The sequence below is a fragment of the Antechinus flavipes genome, chromosome 2 (assembly GCF_016432865.1).
Source record: "Antechinus flavipes isolate AdamAnt ecotype Samford, QLD, Australia chromosome 2, AdamAnt_v2, whole genome shotgun sequence".
Classification (NCBI taxonomy): domain Eukaryota; kingdom Metazoa; phylum Chordata; class Mammalia; order Dasyuromorphia; family Dasyuridae; genus Antechinus; species Antechinus flavipes.
Window position 1 is genome coordinate 159,181,937 of NC_067399.1, and position 25,399 is coordinate 159,207,335.

The window sequence follows — 25,399 nt, forward strand, 5'->3', positions numbered from 1 at the left end:
TTAAGATTTGCTTGGGGCCAAAACTTACTGCAGATGTTATCAGTAGGAGAAAAATATTAAAATTAAAAATGGTTTCAAATGGATTTTTTTTTGTACTAAGAAAAACAGTATTCTGGCCAGTTTCCCATGCTCTTTTATACTCCAATAATGAGAAGAAAGAGAAGTTTGAAATGTGCCTTGGATATTCATAAATAGCTTCTTGTGTACAAGGAATAGAGGAGAGCCTTGTGATTTTAAAGTATAAAATAAGGCTAATAGACTGTAATTGAGAGGATGCCTTCCGTCTTGAGAGCTCAAAGGTCCATAAATATTACTTCCATTCTTATCAATGTTCAGAATAAGTCCTGATACGACTCTATTGTATTAGAAACTTAGGTCCCAAAAGAGAAGCATCAGTGACAGGAAACAAGGGCAAACCAGTACTAGAGCCTGGATCTCCTAGATTCTCAAGCCAAAGCTCTGTCTCCAATGAGCATTATTGTTCACATTGAATAAACCTGTAGTCTATGGTCACAGACATTTCCCATTGCCCTAAAAATGTTTGGCTGCCCTTTGCTATCTGGGGGAATTTAATATTTGAACAGCTGAGTAATAAACACCAAAAAGCAATTACTGAACTTGCCTTCAGGAAAGCTTTTATAGCCCTCTTGCCCTTTACAAAGTCACCCTACAAATCAGAAGACCTACTGGCCTACATCTGCACACTGTCAAGATACCAAATTCAGTTCTATTGGTTCTTCACTAATTTAGAGGAGGTATAACAGTTAGAAAGGACCTTAGAGATCACTTAGTCCAAATCCTTTATTTTTCAGTTGAGTAACTGAAGTCCTGAGAGATTCAGAGTGGTGACAATGTTGCAGAACTAGTAAATGTTGGTGGCAAAACTATAAGACTATGAATTCTGTGAGATGACTGTAGAATTCTTGTCATTTCTCTTTAGATTCAAGTCTCCCCCATAAACCTCTCCACATTCTCTTCAAAGTTGAATTTAATTTTGGAAATACCATTAAGATGATTCTATAACCTATCAACAGTATTATGGTCAATTGGGATGGAGAATACAATGGCTGTTGCCAAAAAATCCCCCCACTCCCCAATGGTCTTTTTTCCCTAATGGCTTCTACATAACACTGACTCTGCTCCATGTTTCTTCCTTAAAACACACTGTTTCCTGCTTTTATCTCTTTTTCTAATGTTCAACAACAGCCACTGTTGGCCTTCTGCAGACATGCCTGTGCTATATTTATCATGCAAAGGAGGCAAAACCTTGTCTTCTCTCCTGGAAAAAAAAAAAAAAAAGAAGATATTTTTGTAAATTTTCTTCTCTTCTTTATGACAACTTATCCAAGTTGTATTTCCTGTCTCCCCTATCCTTCACTGCCATAATAAAAATTGTATTATTATGAATATGTATTTAATTATGATATATAACAGCATATTTAATTATCTGATATATTTAATTACATAATTCACACATGATACAGGATGATTATCATCATCATGGAGATAGTGAGTTAACATTTGCAAAGCACTTTACATATATGTCTTATCTTATTTGATCCTCACAATAAATTCTATCAGGTAGGTACTATCATTATTTCCATCTTACTGAGAGAAAACTGAGGCTGAATAATTAAGCAATTTGTCCACGATCAAACAGATTGTAAGCATCTGAGAGAGAATTTGGATTCAGATCTTTCTGACTCCAAATCTAGCTCTCTATCCACATAGCTTACATAATTAGCAAGCAGAATTTCAAATCAAGGTGCAATTTCCCCTTTCCTACTTTAGACAAACTGTTGAGATAAATTATCCACTCTCCATCTCCAGAGATTTTCTTTGTGCCAAATGCAGTATTTCAGAAGACTCTTCTTGTCCTCCCTCTCATTCCTCATAGCAGTCACCAGACTGAAGAGAGTATGAAATTTTTTAAAAAGGAAGAAAAAAGATTGTTAACATTATCATTAACATCAAACCCTTGATGATGTCAGGGAAGAGAAGAAGCATTCTACTCCCAACATTAATCAAGAATATGATGCATCATGTGGTAACTCCTCAGTAACCAGATTATCTTTTTCATAAGGCAGCCCACCTTAGTCTGGAATTCACATTGTAAATGTGAATTTTTCTGTTTTCACTTGAACCACTAGTCAGTCTCTGCTTGTCCTGCTCTACTACACTGTAAATCATCCTGTTTACACAGTTCTCTTCTCAATAGTTTGAAAATTTGAAAAATAAAGAGAAGTTCTTCTAAGAGAAATTCATTCCCTACTAGGTCTGATGAGTTCTTTTCCGCCTTACTGTCTTTGTCTCTCTCTGTTGTTTTGTCAGTTCCAGATGACAAAAAGAATAAATCTGGACAAGTTCAGAGAACTATTAAATAATAGGCATTTATAATTGCTGACCTCTGCTGATTGTCCATTTCTGCTCCAGAGCCAAGATGAATACTTAGCCTCTAATTCAAGGGTTCTTTACTTAGAGTTCATGAATTTGTTTTATTTTATTTTATTTTTAACATTTTAATCACTATATTTAAACATAGGTTTCCTTTAAAATTTTTATTCTATTTCTCTCTTTTATTCTATATCTCAGCTTACCACAATTTTCACATTTGAAAAATATACATAGAAGGGGTCTAAAGGCTTCACCAGACTATGAAAGTGATCCATAAAAACTCAAAAAGGTTAAGAACACTTACTATTATATGGGTGTGTCTATGTGTCTATGTATGTGTACGTGTGTGTTTATATAAAATAAATATAAGAAATTTCTTTTTTAATGAAAACTCAATTTACTTCTAGAAACATTTTTGCTTGTCATATTTTATGGCAAAAGTAGGAAGTGGTTAAAAGCAACAGGCTACTGGAGAATCCGGGGTTGGGCCAAAACCGCATTGAAACACTGCAGGGCTAATAAGGTCACTTGTCCAGCAGCAGAATTTCCATAGCTGAGACCAAAGGAGTGACAACATCCCTTTTAGAAAAGGGAACAGATGTCCAAAAATAAGAGATCCAAGAATAATTATGCAGCACAACACCCCAAATGATGTGGAAATAATCTCTTAAGAACCACTCAGGCATCTCCTAATGTTAATTTCATAACTCAACCTTTTGCTTATTGGTATATTTTCACATTTGTAATTTAAATTTTTAAAACAACAGAAAGAACAATAAAAATTCTGGCCCTCCACATGATAATGCCCCAGCCTTTTGTGAAAGGTAGAAACTGAAACCTCTGCTGGAATTGGAGACACTGCATAAATTTCTTCTTCTCTTCTTTTATCCCAGGTTGAGCTTGGCTCTAAATTAACATTAAACATGCCAACAGGTTTAAAACAAATATAATTACAGGTGAGCAAGCTGGGTGGACCCGTTGGTTTCAAATTGATACCTGTAGCTGCCCTGAAGTTAGGCAAGTTCTTAAAACAAAACAAAACAAAAAACAAAAAATAAAAAAACTCCCACATGGTTTTTTTAAGAGGAAACTGAAAGACTCACAGTTTTTTCCTTATCTGATAATCTGACCCTAGAGCAGGGAGTGCCTCCTGACCCTTTCAAATACACAACAGCTCCACAAATCTTTGGAGCCATCATGGATCAGTATGTTCTGGGACCTCATTGTAAAATGCTGTTCACTATTGGGCAGGCATACCTTGCATGGTGTTGTAGCAGGGAGAAAAACCAAGCTCTGAACACAGAAATTAGAAGCTCTGAGTTCCAAGTCTAGCCCTGCTACTTACTTGTTACGTGATTTGGGGACTCTCTGGACCTAAGTTTCCTCAGCTGTAAAAAGAGGATAACATTGTTTTCTGTACATATTTCACAGAGTTACTGCAAAGATCAAATAAAATAATGCACGTGGAAGAATTTTAAGGGCTATATAAACATGTATTATTAACAATAATATTCCATCCAGATGTGGTCTAGTTATTGAGTTGTTGAATGTACTTTATTCTATGGCAAAGTCCCCACTTAAGAATGGTTCCAAAGCATGTGAACCAAGGGAAGCTCTAGTAGCTAAGAAATATGGTTATGTGAGACATTCCTTTCTTTCAGTTAAATAGCAGAAAAGATATATTCAGGAAAAGACAAATCTATCTTTCCCCTACCCTTTCATGGGATAGGCTCTTTCTACTCAAAGATGATACTAAACTTCAATTTCTTCAGGGTATTTTTGGAAAATGTTCTGGATCAACAAGGGTTTAGATGAATATCAATATATTAATATTAGAAAGAAAGTCTTGGCAATGAGTTGAAGTACTACCATAAGACCGATAGAAATAGAAATCCAGTTCCATCTGTTAAGTGCCTACTATGTACTAGGTACTGTGCTAAATGCTAGAAACCCAATTTTAAAACAAGACAACACTCAAGATATCTTTTAAAAAAAGAATTGAGAAATTAGAAAAAAGAAGACATAGTATATAATCTCTGAACTAAAGCTCTTATTCTTCCTTCTAGACTATCCTAATATCAGCCTCTAAATACATTCTGTGTCTGTTTCTCCTTCTCTCTTCCTTTATCTCTTGTCCCTTCTCTGCTTTCCTGTACCTCCCTCCTCTCTCCTTCTTTCCCTTCCTTCTTCCCTCCCCACCCACCCCTATACACCCTTTAACAAATTAACTAGGCACAAAATCAGTGTTGAGATGTTAAGGAAGCAGGGGAAAGAAGGAAAGGGAGAAATTTCAGAAGACTAAGAATGATTTTGAAAAGATAAATATAAAGAAGATTTAACCTGGTATTGTTTCAGAATTTGGTGATTGTTTGATACTTGTTCTTTTAGGCTCATGGATCTCAAAGTACTTTGGAGCTAACATCTTATTGGTCCATACTACATGCATATGAAATAGTTATGGCAGGTGAAAAGAGACCTTCATGTTTCAGGTAAGAAAACTCAAATACTGAGACACAAGACAGTTGGGACAGTGTGGTATATTGATCAGAGTATTGAACTTGGAGTACGAAGAACTGATATTAAATGTGCTGTAATGTTTAGCACTCGTGGGCAATTTGTTTAATTTTCTAACCTCAAGGAAGTATAAGGTATATTCTGATATGATGGACACAGAATAATGAATAACTCATTGACATGACTAAGTGTGCCAATTCATCTTTAATTTAATTTCCATGATTACTAAAAGGAGATTGAGAAGGAAAGTAAAGGTGCTTGTTTGTGCAAGTCTTACACCCAAATAAAGACCCTTTAGGAAACTATATGCCTTGGGATAAGAGAGCCAGGAAACAGTGGGAAGACCAAACCACAGAGCCAAAAAGCTGCCCTTGGAGTGGAAAAGAAATTGGTATTTTGTATGGAATTAGCCTCTTTCCCACAATGAAATAGCACCAAAAAAACATCATCTCCATCTCTTCAATCCTGCAAACAGACCAAATGGAAGAAATTCCTGCCAAGAAGCATTCAAGTCAGACTGCCATTCCAGGACAGACTTGTTGCCCATCACAAAATGCTTTCCATTCATTCTTTGTAGCTTCCTCCCTCTCCCATGGTAAACTGTATGTTCTTCCTCAAAGGTTCTTTTTAAAAACTTGGATTTAGTATCCCAGGAAGCATTGTCACAATTCTCAAATTTATTATTTGATACTTCCTGGGCAAGAAAATATTATCAAGACCAAAATAGTCTATGGGATCTCAATATGATGCACTCAGACAAGTGACCCTTTATCAATCTGGCTTTCAGACTAGGTGACGAAGCTAAATCTCAGGATGAAGAAGCAATTGAAGCTGATTGAGCTTTCCTGAAATGATGTGACTGATAGTGATTACACCTGGGATGTCAATGCAGCCTGGCCTTTACAGAACTGGTAACTTCCCTTACTTCACCCTTAACTTAGTGTGAATCAGTCAAATTACACAGTCTCTTTGCACTTCATCTTTCTCTTCTGTCAAAGATGGACAGAGAAACCTATTTACTATCCAACTTAGGCAAATGCTTTAAGTATTAATGAGATAAGCTGTACAAAATGATTTGAGCTTCTTGGAAGAAAGGTGCCATATAAATATGAAGCATCATTATTCATCCAGAAAATAATTCTATTTTCCTGACAAGAAGAAAGGAAAATACAGAGAAAGGGACATAACTTCAAGGACTCATGTACCTGTCTAAAGCTTCTCAAGAAAATAAAATAGATTCACCATCAGGCTTCTTCTTATCAACTATCCAAAGGTAAGTGGTTTTGGAGCTAAAGTTATAGCTGAGAATTCCAGAATCTTTTATATGTCAGCATCACTAAAAATGCAAAGGCAAAGGGGATCTTATTTATTTGTCTTTAATCACCATTCTCCTTTATTTCCTATGCAAACCAATGGTGATGGAAAAGTCCATAATAGAGACTGTTAATTAGTGTTCCTATTCCCATCTTCTCTTTTCAGAAAATTTCTCTACCTTCAAGACTTTACTCAGGTTCGTCTAAGACGCAGTGCCTGCTCCCTTTAGGTAAAAATGTTCTCTCTCTATTCATATTTTCCTAAACAATTTTCTCTAGATCTCTGATGTATCTGTGCTACTAATCTTACATACTTATCTGTGTAAATAGAGCATTTTTCTTAAAACTTTTTTCATCCACCCAAGGTAACTGTAAGTTCTTTGTGGGCAAGGGGCTGTGGAATTTGTATTTTTGTATCTTTGGCACCTGGTACTATAATTTGAACATAGTAGGAACTTTGAATTGAAATCCATGATTTTCAAGTGCTAGAATAGTGGGAAATGCCAAGTGATTTATTATAAATAGTTTCTAAAACTGTATCAGGTGAAAGACATCTAAGTAGCAAAGTAGATAGAGCAGTGGGCTTGGAAATGGGAAGATTCATCTTCCTGAGTTTAAATCTGGCCTCAGACACTTACTAGTTGTAGGACCCTGAGCAAATCACTTTCCCCGTTTATCTCAGTTTCCTCATCTGTTAAATGAGCTGAAGAAGAAAATGGCAAACCACTTTGCCAGGAAAATGCCAAATAGGGTCAGACATGACTGAATAACAACAACAAACTAGGAGAAAGGATACAAACTCTAAATATCTTGTTTATTTGGAAATTCAAGGAACCAAAATGGAATTAAAGGTATTCAAGTTATCCAGACTTCTTAATTTAATTACAAGAGAACAGAACACTTCACAAGTCCTGCTTCTCCAGGCCAAAAGCTTAGGAATGCTTCTAATTACTTATGGGTAAGACCTAGGCAGGTTAGTCCAAGTTTCCCTGTAGACAGCCTCACTTTTCTCCTGCACTCCTGTTGACAAATAATTAGACTGGCTTCTTCTATATGACTTACAGGTATCATTGTTAAGACTAATTTTCAACTATTAAATGACCTGCTATTTTCAAGATCTAGTTTCTGATTTAAATGATATGAGATCCACATTTCAGCTTAAGCCACCTTAGATAGGAAAACCCTTCTCAGGTAGCTAGACAATGGCATTCCTTTCGATTAGTCACAAATTAATGAGGTTTTATAATTAGACTAGACTAGGAAAAACAAAAAAGATGGACAGCTGAATCCCAGTTCTAAATCTAAGACATTTAATTAAATCTGAGGATTTCTCTAAATGTCAAATGAGATCAGATTTTATAATCATAAATCTATGAGATATATGATTTAAATGACCTCTAAATTATGTGATATCCAGGAAAGAGCGGAGGAGAAGAAATAAGCATTTATATAATTCCTGTTATGGATGTGCTAGTTATTTTGTTAAGGGCCTTTTACAATATTATCTCATTTGAGCCTTACATTAACTTCTCACTAATAAGACAGATACTATCTTCATCATCCTCATTTGACAATTGAGTAAACTGAGGCCATCAGAAACTAATTTACTTGCCTAGGCCCATACAGCTAGTAAGTAAGTGTCTAAGGCCACATTTAAACTCCAGGTCCTGTACTATAATCGTTGCACCATCAGCAGCCGTTGAGATATTGAAATATCTAGTATGCAAGCTACATAATATAGCATAAAAGTAGATGAAAAGATCACAAGGACAAGAACTTCAGGTATCTTCAGATCAAACTGATAAGTATTATGGCAACAGTGGACATGTGCCAGGCTATGAGTCCCAACAGTGCTAGACCCAAGTTCCAATCCTACGTTATCACTTGCTGATCATGGGCAAGTGATTTGCCTTCTGAGCTACTAATCTATAAATGGGGTTTAATAAGACTTAAGCTATCTACCTTACAGAACTATTGTGAAGAAAGAACTTTGCAATCCTTGAGGTTTGAGCCTATTCTCATCAATCTACTAAACAAAACTCTATTTTTTGTCATTCAACCTTTCATTATTGAATAGTCCCTATAAATATCTAACTTCATCTCTAACTATTCTCCAATATAATGCCACCACTCAGTGAAAGTCAAATTATCCTTGCTTACATACATGGGATCAGAAAATCATAGATTTAGAATTGGACCATAGAGGTATCAGAAATGAAATATAAAGAAAAATTTTATGGCTCCAGATACAGTGGTTTGGTGTTTTTGTTTGCTTTTTTCCCCCCCACTGGACTATAATCTTTTCCTTCTAACCTTCCTAACTCTCTAATTTTACCTATGATAAATGTTCTACTTTGAATGAGCTCCGACTACTTTTTGCTAATTCTTCAAGAAGTCATTCCCTCCCTGTTCCTGCTAAGAAAGACTTCCTTTGCACCCCACTTCTAGCAATACTCAGCAGTTTGATGTCATAGATCAGCTCCATCCCTAGGCTGAATTCTCTTGTCACTGATAATCTAACTGAATTCATTCCTCCAGGATTAATGTGCTCCCACCATGTTATTCTCTCCCTCTCCCAATGGTTATGAACCCCAAGTTGTCACTGTTCGAACCTTGTTCTTAATCTTGACTGCTCAACCCAGTCCCTCTAATATTCCACTATAAAGCTACTTAGCTGCTCCACTATGGTTTTTTGGAATGCCTGTTACATAAGTTAAAAACTAATTAATTTAAATTTTTTTCATTTCTATCTGCCTCTAATTTTTTACATTCACTGAGACCCGATTCCCTCTTGATACTACCTGCTTTTCCAGCACTGGTTGTATTTTCATTCACACCTCCTGATCACTGATTGTAGTGAGGGATTTGAGGCACTCCTTACTCCCTATTTGCACTTTAATGATTTCCTTCTACTACAATCATTTAATAAACTCTCCTCCTTAAATTATTAAAATCCAATTTGTCCATCAAAATCCATATCTATCATTCATTCAAAATTCTACTGTCAACTGACTGCTACAAAATTCTCCTTTCTTCAGTGAGTTTGGGGCCAGGTTTATAGATTTTCTCCCTAATTCTTGCATTCACACCAGTAGAATTAACCATACATATTTTTTCTCCCTCAAAAATCCTAACCTCCAAATACTTCAATTTATTCATTTCACATGACCTTCTCCTCTTCTTCTCCACCACAGCTACAAATATAGAATGTCAAACCCTCCAGCTTGCCATTACCAGAAGCCAGGCTACAATAAATCCTTACTCATACCATTTCACAAGAGCCAACTGGTAAATTTTCAGTATGAGCATTTAGACATTGGGAACCAGCAAATGCTAGAAATCATGGCTGAGTTTATTGTTTTGCTGATTGTCTAAACTTTAAGAAGTTATGGAGAAAATTTTAATAATGAAAATTAAACTTAAAATGTCATGTATACATTTTCTTAAGGAGCTAGTTGTTAAACATGGATAAGAGTATACCACTTCCTTGTCTACAAGCTCTAAAAACTCCTTAATCTGATGATCACATTTTGTTGTCATTCTACCTTTTCCTCTATTTTACTAAATGTTCTTCATTTTCGCCATGGCTTCCAGTTTTCAATTTCATTATATATACATACATACATATATACATACATGTATGTATATACATACATATGTGTGTATAATGCATGCTATATATAACATAATATAAATAAATAAAATAAAAATATAAAAATATCTAAAATGTATATTCATGTCTCAAAAAGGGAGATTAGGGTCATCCAAGAAAAACACACTATTTTATAGGACTGTCTTGTGCTTTATTTGAAAACAATAGCTATAATCTATACAGAACTAAAAGAATAACTTCCATTTCTCATATAATCAAATCAAAATAACTTCCATATATCCATATCATAAGTTTATATGGTGCTTGAAGGCTTTTACATACATTATCTCATTTGGACCTTGCTATATCTCTGTGACATAGAGTATGTAATATTATTCTATTACACTGAGGAAGCTGGGTTTCACAGATCATGATAAGTTTCAGGTGGTATGGCTAATAAGTGGCTGAACTAGGATTCAGATATATTTCACATCCAATGGTCTTGCCATTATCTCACTGAGCTACCTAACAGTGAATCCAGAGAAGGGAAATGAATGCATAGCTTCAAATCCCACCTTTGCAACTTATTAGTTGTGTGAGATAATGAGTAAGATACTTAAAACTTTCCTCTGTCTTAAAATGAGGGTAATAATCTTGCAGTAACTATTTCACATAGTTAAGGACCTTAAATAATATATATATATATATATATATGTAAAACATTCAGCAAACTCTAAAGTACAATATAAATATCAATTATTATTCATTAAACATCAAGAGCTTATCTCTAGTGAAATAACTGAGAAAAGATAATAGAGAATCTACAGTATGGCAAGATAGCAACAACAGGAATAAAATGCAGTTTATCCTTTCACAACATGCCTTTGATCTTCTCTGCTGAATATCTATATTTTTAAAAAGATTTTTGTTCCATGTATTTTGGAAACTATAAGTTTGTGGAAGGCTTAGTTATATTAAAAGTGCTGTTCTTAAATTTTTCATCAATCTATCTTATGTCTCAGCAAATATGATAATCATCTAGTTTCAATATGGTTTGCCAGTTATGTTCTCCTGGATATTTTGAAGTCTACATTTGTACAAAGAGGATTTGTCTTCTGTCAGTTCATGCAATCCACCAGATCAAGTCTTATTAAGTATTCGGGGTTACAAAATTTATATAGCCTTCAACGACATGTCTCAGTTTCTACTATTTCCTTGCATGATCCACAATGATTACTGAATCTTTAAGAATAACTCTTGTACAATTTTTGGTGGTGCTGATCTGGTCCTTAACCACCTTTATAAACCTCTGCATTTCTTCAAACAAATCCACATGACTCATCCCTTTGTTAAATGCTTCTTTGCTAACATATTGTTGTCAGAATATATGTGAATGTACTTTGTAGAGGGCCTTGAAATTCTATTCTTGGATCTTTGATATCTCATAAGCTCTATATAAAGATGAACAGTTTTTGTTTACAGTAAACAAGTCTAATGTTGGCTATCAGCCTTTTCTATGATTTGGTGAAGTGATATCTGCTTGTTTCAAAAATATTTCTACAGGTTTTGGGGTCCTATTTACTATGTTACTGGAGAAATACCATCAGTTCTCCTCTCCATTTTTTGAGAAATAAGTATTCATCTTTCTACAGCAGCCAAAGATTTTATTAGGATAATTCCATGTTATATTTTCAAGCACGTGTGTGTGTGTGTGTGTGTGTGTGTGTGGATTGATATTGCTTAGGTGTTAATTGCCTTAAATGCATTCTTTTCATTCAGCTTGAATTTCAGAATGCCAAAAGTTTCATAATATATGAAGCCATAACCTTCTTGATATCTTTATATTTAATGTGTCATGAAGGACATCAACATATGTATTAAACTTAACCTTAATGTTGCTTCCAAATTCAAGATCTAAGCCTTCAACCCACATGTGCAAAAATGTTTAAAGCAGTCCTTTTTGTAGTGACAAGGAACTGGAAACTGAGTGCATACCTATAAGTAATGGCAGAATAAGTTGTGATATATGAATATAATGTAATATTTTTGTTCTATAAGAAATAATCAGCAGACTGACTTCAGAAGGGGCTGAAGAGACTTATATGAAGTTATGCTAAGTGAAGTGAATAAAACAAGATAACATTGTACACAGCAATAATAAGATTATGTGATGATCAATTCTGATGGACATGACTCTTTCAACAGTGGGGTGATTCAGGCCAATTCCAAGAGACTTGTGATGGAGAACCATCTGCATCTAGAGAGAGGACTATGGGAATTGAATGTAGTTCACAACATGGTATTATCAGCTTTTTGTTGTTGTTTGTTTGGTTTTCTCATTTTTTCCCTTTTGATCTGACTTTTTTATGCTACATGATAAATGTGGAAATATGTTTAGAAGAATTGTATGTTTAACCTATACTGGATTACTTGCTATCTAGGGGAGAAGAGGAGGAGAATAAGGAAGGAGAATATTTGGAGCACAAGATTTTTGCAAGGATGAGTGTTTAAAATTATTCTTTATATGGATTTTGAAAAATAAAAAGCAATAAATTTAAGCCTTCAGTATCCATCTTTTATTTGCTTCATTAAGAATTTTATACATTTGAAATTTAATTGATAGTTTCATATAGCCAGAAAAAGATTCCACAAGATGAAAGAGTTGATTGTAATGTGATCGTATGTAACGTTTGGTAGAACCATGTAACTTAATTTCATCCATGTATATCAAATGATTGATAAGAAGTTTTGGTGTGAATCTTTCTTTAATTTAGAAGTTATATTTAGCTCTATTTAGAAAGGATAGTTATATATTTAATATGTATTTTGTATGTACTTGTATACAAGTACATATATTACATACATGTTATTTCCCCAATAGAATGTAAGCTCTTTGAGGGCAGGCAGGGACTGTTTTATTTTTGTCTTTGTACTCCAGCACCTACTTTAAGAACCAGGAGCTCCAACATTTTTGCATCATTTTTGCATTTTGGCAGTACAATGAAACCTACAGACGTTTCAGAATAATGCTTTATTTATCATAAATAAGATTACAAAGGAAAGCAGTTATTTTGCAATTCAGTTATCAAAATTTTATTTAAAAATAAGTTCACAACGTTATGGAATATTATTGTTCTGTAAGGAATGACCAGCAGGATGAATACAGAGAGGACTGGAGAGACTTACATGAACTGATGTTAAGTGAAATGAGCAGAACCAGGAGATCATAATATACCTCAACAATGATACTGTTTGAGGATGTATTCTGATGGAAGTGGATCTCTTCGATAAAGAGAGCTAATTCAGTTTCAATTGATCAAAGATGGGCAGAAGCAGCTACACCCAAAGAAAGAACACTGGGAGATGAATATAAACTGCTTGCATTCTAGTTTTTCTTCCCGGATTATTTATACCTTCTGAATTCAATTCTCCCCGTGCAACAAGAAAACTGTTCGGTTCTGCACACGTATATTGTATCCAGGATATACTGTAACCTATTCAACATGTAAAGGATTGCTTGCCATCTGGGGGAGGGGGTGGAGGGAGGGAGGGGAAGAATTGGAACAGAAGTGAATGCAAGGGATAATGTAAAAAAAAAATTACCCTGGCATGAGTTCTATCAATAAAAAGTTATTTAAAAAAATAATAAAAAAATAAGTTCACAGATCTCAGGTTAAGATTCTCTGGTTTAAGAGGATTTCATCTGCTTTCAGAGAGAGAACTTTGGAGACTGAATGTGGATTGAAGGATAGGATTTTCACCTTTGTTTGTTTGCTTTTTCTTTCTTGTGTTTTTTCTCCTTTTGATGTGCTTTTTTTGCCCAACATGATAAATGTGAAAATATGTTTAAAAGGATTTTATATATTTGACCTATTTCAGATTGCTTGCAGTCTTGGGGTAGGGGGAGGTAAGGAAGGGAGGGTAAAATTTTGGAACACAAAATCTTAGAAAAATGAATGCTGAAAATAAAAAAGATATTATTTAACAAAAAAGTAAATGCAAAAAAGGGAAAATGAATGTTGAAAACTATCTTTATGTGTTTTTGGAAAAATAAAATACTACTGAGAAAAAAAGAATCTCTGGTTTAAACTCTCTCCCTGGAGAATGTTATATTTCATATTAATTGCTCTTGACATTACTATTTTGGTGGTGAATCTTAAATATTTTTCCATGAAGACATCAAATACTCCAGTCTGCTTACTATGTTTACTGAGTTTACTGAGTACATTACAGTACTACTTATCTTGACACCTATCCATGGTATGAAGGTGAACGTTGGCGCCTATTAAACTGGGAAGTCTTAAAAGTTGAGTCTAACAATGGTGTGGCTATCACCCATAAAAAATTTAACTAAGATGATAAATGTGGAAATATATGTAGAAGAATTGTAAATGTTTAACATACATTGAATTCTTGCCATCTACAAGAGTGGGGAGGAGGGAGAAGGAGGAAGAAAAATTTGGAACACAATGTTGAAAACTATGCATATGTTTTGGAAATAAAAAGCTATTAATAAAAATGGGAATGATAAAAAAAACTTAAGCTAAGTCACAGAATTAGGTTGCTACTAATACAATACAAAAGAGAAAGAATGAAGAGGAACCCAGGCCACCTCTTTCTCAAAAGGACTTTCATTTCATTCCACTTCCTCTGAGTGGGTGCAAAGTCTTGTGGAATATCCTGGGTTTTGTTGGTGCCCTGGTTTATTTCTTTTGTGTGGGGGAGGGAAAAATCATTAAATGGAACAGAAGGAAAAAAATGAAAGGAGGAAAAACATTCTTCCTATTTTTTTTTCCCTACAGACATTATCCTTAATTATTCTAACCTCCAGCCTTGATCTGTCAACAATATATATGGTCACAGAGCAATGAATCTGAGAAAAGTGTACATGCTGTTTGTGTTTCTGTGAATTGTGAAACTCAGGAAAAAGTAACCAGTTAAGGTATGTAACCAGCTATTACAGTCGGGGGACTCGTTTGTTATTATGCATACTCTGTTCACAGCTTTTATTTCCCCAAGTATAAAGTTAAAATTTTCAAAATGTATGTCTCAGAAGAAAAGCACAGCAATTCTTTATTTATATCTAAATATCACTTAAATTTAAATTTCTTATCCAAACCCAGGCAGAGGGTTTGCCTACTCAAGCTAAAACCTAGGAAAACAGGTGTGTAGTGCCCTGAGGTGTAGAGAGTTAGGAGGAAAGAATATGGATGGTCTCTGATGGTTTCTGTCAGACCTGCTGGGTGAAGTTCATTTCAGAATCAAGGATTTCACTAATGATACCTTAGTTCCAGTCCTTACACATTCATTTTGTGGATTTTAGGTTCATCTTCAAGGCCACTATGTTCACATTAGGAACAACAATAACAACAACAACAACAACAACAACAAAAAAAAAAAACAGAAACTTACATGGTCTTAGAAAGCAAAAGTGAGAAGCTTTGGGAAAGAATTTATCAGAATGGCCAATTTTTGTCTCTCTCTTCACTATCTATTGATCTATGCTTTAGGCAATTCCAGGACTCTGCAATATACCCCAAAGTCTTACAATTATGAATGAGAATGAATCTAATTCATTAGTAAATAAAGAACTATGGGTTTGTAACCAAAGGGCATTTGCAAAGTACTGTGCTGAGCACTGTAGCATATGTCATACAAGTGAAACAGGCTCTGTCCTAAAGAGGCTTAAGTGTATGGAGGGAAGACTGGGGAAGGTTCAACTTGGAAACAAATACAGATATATAAAAAGTTATACAAAGCACCTGGAAGTGGAAGAGATTAAAAAAAAAAAAAAAAAACTGAGGAAGACTGATAAAGGGAAGATAGGTAGATGATATAGTGGTTAAAACACTTGGCCTGAAGTTAAATCTAGTCTCAGACACTTTTTTATGTGACCCTGAGCAAGTTATTTAATATCTGGTTGTTTCAGTTTTCTTAACTTAATAAAATGGAGATAATAATAATAATATCTACTTCCCAGAGTTGTTGTGATAGTCAAAGGAAATAATATTTGTAAAGTGCTTACCATAGGGTCTAGCACATTGCAAAAATGTTCCTTTCCATCTTTTCTTCCTCCCTGAATCTTTCTCTCTTCTTTCCTTCCTTTCCTTTTTCTTCCCTTTCCTTTCTTTTCTTCTCCTCTCCTTTCTTTTCCTTTCCTCTCTTTCTTTAGTCCTTTTCCTTTGCTTTCCTTAGTCCTTTTCTTCTCTTCTCCCTTCCTTTCCTCTCCTTTTTTCCCCTTTCCTTCCCTCTTCTTTCCTTTCTTTCTCCTTTCTTCTCTTCTCTTCTCCTCTCCTCTCCTCTATTCCCCTCCTATCTTCTTATCTTTTCTCCTCTTTTCTCTCCTCTCCTCTCCTTTTCTTTATCTCTGCCTATTCCATTTCCTTTGCTTACCTTAGACCATTTCCTTTCCTCTCCCTTCCCTTCCTCTCACCTCTCCTTTCCTCTCTTTTGGGCTTTTCTTTCTTTCCTCCTTTTCTTTCTTTTTTCCTGTATTATTTTTTGTATGAAGGAGCACCCAAGCTATGCTTTGAAAAAAGATGGGGGATTCAACGAAGTAGAGGTGGGGGAAAGAGTTCATTCCAGTTATTCAAAGCACAAAAACAGCAAGTGAAATTTCATATGAATAGCTTGGAGATCAATCTAACGAGAATGAAAAGTGAAGGAGAAATACGAAATAAGATTGGAAAGTAGATAGGAGGCATTTTTGAAGGGCTTTAAGTGCTGCTCTATTTTAAAGCAAAACTTTTTGCTTTAATAAATTAAGTAAAACATTTTTATGCTCTTATGTCAATTTCAATTTTTATAATCAATCAACTAAGTGTTTATAATGTGCTAGGTATGTAGTAGGTTTTAGACTACAAAGTCAAAACCAAAAATGTTCTTTCCCTCAAAGAACTTGTATTCTACTGGGGAGGCAGCATGTATACAATATATAAATGTGAGTGTGTGTGTGGGTGGATGTACACAAAATTCAAACTACAATGTAATTTCAGTGGAAAGGGAGGATATTCAAAGCTTGGGGAGGGACCAAGAAAGGTTTCATGGAGAAGGTGTAATATAAGATACTTTGTGATATTTTGAGAGAAAGAAGAACTTTGGGAAGCTGTGATGACAATGTACATTCCAGGCTGTATAGATTAGAAGCCTAGATGCAAATGAGAAGATCTAGAGGTATGTGTGAGCAAAAGCAAGAAAGGCAGTTTGCCTGGACCACAGAATATGGAAAAGAGACTAGGTACAGAAAGATTGTAAAGGTAGCTTAGGATTAGGTTGTGAATGACTTTAAAAGTCAAAAAGACAAGTTTATATTTGAAAATATAGGCCAAAAAGTGGATAGAGTACCAAGCCTGGGGTAAGAAGGACCCATCTTCCTGAGTTCAAATTTGACCTCAGATACCTCTTAACTGTATGACCCTGGCCAAGTCACTTAACCCTGTTTGGCTCAGTTTCCTCATCTGTAAAATGACCTGGAGGAGGAAATGGTGAACCAATGCAGGATCTTTACTGAGAAAATCCCAATGGGGTCATTAAAAAGTTGGATATGACTGAAAAGGACTGAACATTAAAAAGCAATAGGGAGACTGCTGAAAAAAGGGGGTTATATAGTCACATTTGTGATGTGGAAACATTTCTTTGGATTCTGAATAGATGATGGAGCAGAGTAAGGAGAGACTGGAAGCAGGAAGACCAATAAAGAGGCTATTTCAATAATCTCAACAAGATGTGAAAAGAAGATGAATTAGGATAATGTCTGTAGAGAGAAGGGGTTGAAAGCCAAGCAGTCATAAAGAACACAGGAAATTAACCTTGAATTTAAACATCCCAATAAAGTCTTTTTTCCAGTAGATATCTCAAATTTTTAAGATATAAGTTCAAGTAAGACAAGGAAATAGGTGTACAATAATTCATGGAATAATGAGATAGATGGGAGAGAAATAGTAAAACAACATCAATAACAAAAATGCATACAAACACACATGCATGTGCACATACATGAGACTTCCAACCCTATCCTTCCTCACAATAAGAGTTCACTACTGGCGTCCTTTTTTTAAAGTATGGAACCAAAGATTAAACCATGAAAAGTCAATTTGCTCTCTCTGAATTATTCCTCTTTTCTTTTGAAAGATCAGGAGCTGGTCTAATGGGTATCCTTGCTGGAAAATGCATTCTTATCATGATGATATGGGCAACCAAGGAAGGATCAAAAACTTTTTCCAAAGAAAAATAATCCATCAAGTTATATGATATTGGCCATTTGTTTCTGCTTCTCTCTCAATTTGATATTATCTTTTTCTCAGGAGTAAAACAATTTAATCATTTGTTTTTCTACAGAGACATGAGAAAATAATCATCTTAGTATAGTGTTGCCAGATGTTCTGTATAGACAGGACTGTGCACTATTACACTGTCTCACGTCTTGTTTAGAAACATTTAGGAAAAAAAGTCCTCAGTTTTGAAGATAGTGGCCATTGACTATTGTTAGTGCTCAATTCCTATAGTCCGCCAATTAAAAAGACAGCAGTTTTGTATTGTATTAATATGAGTCTAACAAGCACTTGACTGTCCAATATATTTTTCTACATAGCCATATAACACAACTCCAGGTTATGCAGACACATCTGTAAGTGATTAAAACCCTTGACCCTCACTGTCTCACCCGTCATGCACAAATCTACCCTCACTATTTAAAGGAACAAAATTAGGAAGAAGAGGGGGGTGGAGCAGGGTAGAATCCCTCAGAGTCCTTATCATAGCAAAGAAAACTTATTTCTGGAGAGTTTGGCAAAGTGTTTTTTCCTAAGATATCTTAAGTTATCCAACTTGTATTTGGTATACTTCCCCTACCCCAACTTTCACTACCCCATCCTACTGAAAAACTTTGTGGTCTAAAAGAAATAGGTACTACAAGATGTAGAAAACATGTCAATATTTAACATCTGGAAAGTATGACTATGAAGTTACATTATGTAACTATGAAAACTAAACGAAGCATCGTCCAGTGTTTATACTCCTGATGCCACTATGATTACAACACGGACAGCAATTGTCTCTGTTGGTGCTTAGTATGATGCAGGAAATATGTGTAGAAAGAAGTGGCACAGCAATTTCCCCTTTATCCAGAAGCAAATTGTTCAGTAACCTCAGACCTCCAGAATACAGTCCCTAACCCTGGTTATTGTCCCTACCCTCAAGAGCTCCAAATTGCTTTTACATAGAGCATCTGCTACAATCTTATCCATCCAAGGGATTAACTTTTTTTAAATTTAAAATTATTTAACAAGCTTGGCTACTTGGTACTCTAGCCCACAAAGGAGAAGAACTGGCAAAATTAAGGGAGATAAAATCATAGGTAAGACAGGCACAATACCACAAAAATGACAGCTGACTCTGAAAATGAAGGAGGAAACAGAAAAAGCAACATTCAGAGAACTATAATGACTGTGACATGTTGAAAATAGTGGTTCCGAGTCACCTAGAAAAAGTAAAACTGTTTGTTAATATGTGTTGAATGAAAGCAGGGATTTTTGATGAATTTTAGAAAGATTTCCATTAAAAATAGTTAAAATTCCTTAAAAAAAGACTTTTTAGGAGATCTTTAGTTATCTGGAAAATTAATTTAAATGGAATGTATTTCTCATTCACCTTTACATTCCTAGTCTTTTTATGTACTGCCTCACACATAGTAGGAATTTAGTAAATGTTTGCTACATTGAATTTTTACTGAAATTTAAATCATAAATAGGTCCACTTAATAATTCTTTAAAAGGCAACATTTTCACTGCAATTTAGCTCCACGTCACTGAATCATTCTATGCAATAGCTATTTTGCGAGACTGCACCTGAGCTCAAAATGACACATCTGATAGGGGACTCTATAAAAAGCTCAATAAATGTTTGCAGAGTGCATAAAGTATAAAATCAATCCTGATGAGGCCTCCACTAAAAACATACCAAATGAATACCAGGCCTGAAAGCTCTTTAGCTTTGAAATAAATAGTCTTGAAAGAGGTCATAGATGGTCCCATTCCAGCAGTTAGCAAGTTGGGATCAAAAAGGGGCAGGGTAGGATGTCAGGTTTAAGTTTTTAGTCCCCAAAAGAGCAAACAAAAAGATGAGAACTTAAAGACACTGTCCCCTTTCCCTGTTAATTGCAAAATAAACCATCTCTAGTACAGCAGCATGGCTAATATGTTCATATGTACATGTATGATTAATATATACCTATAAGGGATTTGAAAAATTGCAGAACAAAGATTTGGTAGCTTTGTAGCTAGTCAACATAAGGAAGTACTTCAAAAGATACCTTTAAAAAAAAATAAGAAAACAAACTCTTTTGACTATTAGGTCATCTCACAGCTCTAGCACAGAATCTGGTAAATATGACAAACTGTTTGATTTAGGCAATAGGCTGGCCAGAGAGCAGAAAGAATAATTTCTTTTCAAAATGATTCAGGAAAAAAATCTTTTTCAATATATCCAACAATAAGAAGCCATGTTTCACTCTACATCACCTATGGAGAGGATCTATGAGTCTGCTGGCTCTTGGATCTTTGTCCTGTGACTGATATAAGGTAAACAGGGAGCCATTTAAATGTTGTGACCTTTCTTTGTCCCTCACAAAATCCCTCCAAAATATGGATGGTTCTTTGCTGACTTAGGATGAGTCAACTACAGTATGAGAACCTGAGAGCATTTATAAAATGTAACTAGGATTCTGAGAGTTTTCTTATTCCAATACACTATTAGAGTCTTTTGGAGGGGAGGGGGATTCATTTTTTATTTGAAAATAGACAAACTTCAAAGGGCAAAGACCTGTTTTGCATACAGTGTACATATTTTCAAGCACTATTTATCTACTCACAGAATTTCACAATTTATAACAAAAATCTCCTCACATCGCTGAATCTTAAAGGTGAAAGAACACTAAAAGTCATCAATTCTAAGGTCCTACTAAATGCAAATATCCTCTACAATATCTCTGACAATTACCCATCCTTATTTGAATACTTCTGGTTAAGCAGAGATTACTGCCTCAGAATACAACACACTCCCTTTTTTAAAGAGCTCAAATTGTTAGTATCTGTTTTTAATCTAAAATACATCAAAAAGCATTTTAAGTGTCAACTGTGTATCCTGCACTGGGCTAGGTATTGGGAATATAAAGATGATAGAAAAATGGTCCCTTTCATTAAGGATCCTTACTTTCTAACAGAGAAGACAATGTGGAAATAGGTAATTGTGTACAAAAACAAACACAAAGCAGATGCGAAGTAACCTTGCTGGGAGAGAGGTTTTAGCAATTGGGAAAACCTGGAATGGTATCATATAAAGGGTAGTGCTAGTGGTTAGTTGAAGGAAATAGTGATTACGATTAAGAGATAGAGGAGGAGCATTACAGAAATGGGAAATATTCAATGAGGTAAAATACAGAGCACTATATAAAATGTAGAGCAAGAAGGCAAGGATATCTGGGATTATAAAGTGTGGGAGGAGGAATACTGTGTAACAAGGCTGGAAAGGTAGGCTGGAGCCAGACTGTGAAGGGTTTTAAATGCCAAATAATGGAATTTTTATTTGATTCTAGAAGTTCTAGGAGGGGCAGTTAAGTTGCTTAGTGAATAGAGCACTCAAATCTGGTCTCAGATACTTACTAACTATGTGATCCTGTGTGAGTCACATAACCTCAATTGCCTCAGTTTCCTCATCTATAAAATGAGCTGGAGAAAGAAATGGAAAATCACTCCAGTAACTTTGCCAAGAAAATGCCAAATGAAGTCATGAAGAGTTACAAACACCTAAAATGACTCAATGACAAGAGATGTTAGGGAGATGTAGAGTAACTATAGGGAATGGTATAGACAGATTTGTGTTTTTAGGAATTTACTTTTATGGCTTTGTGGAAGATAGATTGGGAAGAGACATGAAGCATAGGGATCAGCCAGTAGTTCACACATGAAGTTGATGAGAGCCTGAAACAGAGTGGTAGGTGGGGAATAGCATTCTTTTTAACTCTGCTTTTTGCATATAGTTCTGCTCTTTGGAGCAATATAGAACAAACCTATTCTCTCTTCTAGATGACAGCCTTTCACATTTTTGAAGAGATCTGTCATATCAAATTTTAGTTTTTTTCCCAAAATCTTCCCAATAACATATTCTGTGTGACTCAGCTTCCCCCTTAAGATACATACTAGAAGACAGGGGACATGCAGAGTAGAATGTATAATGAGGAAACTGCAGCAGTTCTTTGACCCCGAGTTTATATTGATGAATCAAAAAAAAAAAATGTCATGGAGAAGAGATTCATAGAACCTTTACTCACCAAAACTCAGCACATATTCTTTCACATGAAAAAAGTCCAAAGAAATAACAACACTGAATAGACTATCTATTCTCATGAAGAACAACGCTATGGGGCAATGCATATGATTTCTTTGAACTTCATAAAACATCTAACTTTCCCAGGTACAAAATGTTGAAGGAAATGATGTCATGTTGAGAGGCATAATGAAGCTGAAAAGGAAAAACATTTTCCAATTTAATATCAAATTCTTAATTAAGAATTGTGACAAAGTCTCAAACTAAAGACAGGTAGATCACCCTCATTCCAGATGGAAACTGAAGTTGAACCACATAAATCTTTGACTAGAAGATTTCATAGCCAGAATTCAGCTACCATTTTCCACTGGGGTGTTCCTTTTATGGATGGGTTGAATGACATGGCTACAGAGGTCTTTCTGAACTGTCAGATTCTATCTGTTCTTTCTCATTTGCAAAATGAGAGTTGGACTAGTTGTGATAGTACTCAAATTCTATAACTAGAATTTGGTTAACAGAAAGTTTAGGATTAGAAGAGGTTAATCCTGGGAATAATGACATAACAGTAAAAAAACTGATCTAGTAGTTATAGGAGGCACTTAATCAATGTTTCTTGATTGGGTTGTCAATTCACCTTCATCAAGCTACTAAGCATCTTAGAACTTTAAATATTGCAGAGAGAAGCAGTACCAAAAAAGTTCGAAGGAGGTTATTTCTCCATGCTACATTGAAGATTCGCTTCCATTCCACACATATTTATTAAGTTTCTATTTTGTTTCAGCCCCTATTCTATATACCAAAGATACCAAATGAAGTCCTTCCCCTCAAGGAGCTTACATTCTGTAATCCTAGAGCAGAAAATTTCTAAGTACTAAGATTCTGTGAAGGGCAACATTCAAAAGGCAAATGAAAAACATCTTGTTTCATTTTTATCTTACCACAGTGCCTTAGCCACAGTAGATGCCTAAAAATGTTTGCTGAATTTGATCCAATCCCTATAAGGATATTATTTGTACTTTCCTAAGATAATGGGAGAATTGTGGGGAGAAGTGAATGGGTAGGTAGGAAGAAATGCAGAAAAGGAAAGGAAAGAAGAATGAGAAAGTTGAATTTAGAAGAAAAAGAATTCAGAGAGAAGTCCTAGGAAAGATAAGCTCTGATAATTTATAAGAAAGAAACTGTAGAATCAACATTGTCCCAGTTTTACAAAATGCTACAGAACCTTTGGAAGTAATTCCATAGACAGTGAAAATGCATACTCAGGGACATTTTCTGTCATTGCTATTTTTCAGAGGTGACAGTTGAATGACAGCATTTAATCCATCCAGCAAGGCCTTATGAACAGTCCAACAGTCTTGTGAGTCTTGTGAGCAAATATTCTGAAGCAGTAAAAGAATTGTTTAATTTAGAAGTACAACTGTCAGTTTGCATTAAGACACAAAAATCCAGTAAGTCGTAAAGTTCAGATCATTTTAAATAGCTGTCATTGTGTATAGAGAAAGGCCATAGTAACTACAGGTACTGAGAAAACTTAGATAAGTGTCTTTCATCTGGCCCTTCTCATTCCTATCCTATTCCTTTTCACCTTCTTTTCCTAAATTATACATCACAAGAGAATGTTGATAAATCATCTTTTTTTTTTTTGGCCAAGTTTAAACATACTATAATATAGCAGATAGCATGAATAAAATCTGGCTTTAAGTCCTGTGTCTCAGATACTTCTTTTTAATATGATCATCACTGAGTCACTTAACTCTCAAAACTTCCATTTCCTTATTTATAAAATAGGAAGAGCAGTACAACCTACCTTACAGGGAATTTATGAAGAAAATGATTTGCAAATCTTCACATGCAAGATAAATTAAAATGATCATTTCCTGAACTCTACCTTTGGTTTTCAATGGATTTATGGATGAACAATGAATATGGCAGTGATATATCTACAATTATATCAAAAAAAGAGTCAGAATATTCAAGTGGAAAAATTCTTTCCTTGGACAAAAGCATTTATATTCATCCTTTATGCTGGCAAAGAACTGAAAATTAAATAGGTCCCAATTAATTGGGAGAAAAAGCTGAATAAATTATTGAACAAATAATGAATAAATAAATGTCATTATGCCATAAAATTATGGCAGATATAACTTCAGAGAAATTTTTGAAGATTTCTCTGAACTGATGCAAAGTGAACTAACAGAAGCAGAACAAGTTAGCAAATGATATGAGAGCAAAATTGTAAAGGCAAACTACTCGAAGATATTTCAGAATTCTGATCAATGAAATGATCAATTACAATTTCAGTGGACTGATGAAAAATTCTATTCAGTTTTGAACAAAGGTGACAACCTCAAGATTCAGCATAAGGCAAGGTTGATACAGGAATATGTTTTGTTTGACTATGTATTTTCACTTTTTAAAGTGTTTTGTTTTTCTTCTTTTCTCATATTGAAGAGGCTGGGTAGGAGAAAAATAATGCTTATTAATTAAAAAAAGAAAAATATTGGTGATTTTTGTGCTTCCAAGTCACTGATCTTTTGCATTACAAATCTTAATTCCTATACACAGAGCACCTTGAGGTAGGGAAGCTTGAGAGCCTCATGCCTCATCCCCCTGACTTAGAGGAAAAACAGAAGTTACTCTCAGAGCTCTTAAGAAAAAAAATATAATTTCATTTCAATTCATCCTAGGAGTCTCACAGATCCTTGAATATGGAAATCATAAAAATACTAGACCCATAGAGAACATTGGAAGAGCCAACAAGTCTTCTTAATCTAAATTAAAATTTATTTTTGTAAGGATGCAAATGTTAGTTAATGTCATGAAAGGTTCCAGTTAAGCAGGGATTGCATTTGGAAAAGAAAAAAAAAATAAACTCCTTAAAAATTAAGATGAATGTTGATGTTCCATTAAGATTCAAAGCAAACTGTATCATGGGGAGTGCCAGTGTGCCAAACCTAAATGTACTCTCTTTCATCCACGTGAGTGCAGAAAGGAGATAATCTCCTTCCTCTTTGTTGATTTTATGTTACAGATAATTGGTATTAGAATGAAAAACATGACTCATTTTCTTGCTTTCTCTGGGCCAAAGTATCAGTAGGTCAAGAAACCAGTAGTCAACTACATATTGTTTATGCTGCTTCCATATAAGTAAGTTGGAAATACTGACATCACAGGCATAAAATTAAATACACAGACAGGGATAACCCTAACATCAGATATGAAGTCCTAGTGTCAGAAAATTCTTTGGAAAATGAGGAGTAAATCT

At 34.8% G+C, this 25,399-nt stretch overlaps 1 protein-coding gene across 2 annotated transcripts in view; it reads right to left on the reverse strand.

The window, feature by feature from the left end:
- The window catches only part of SLC24A3 (solute carrier family 24 member 3), a 744,046-nt gene that overhangs the window by 599,035 nt on the left and 119,612 nt on the right, over nt 1-25,399 (reverse strand). The gene's annotated exons all lie outside the window — the stretch shown is intronic.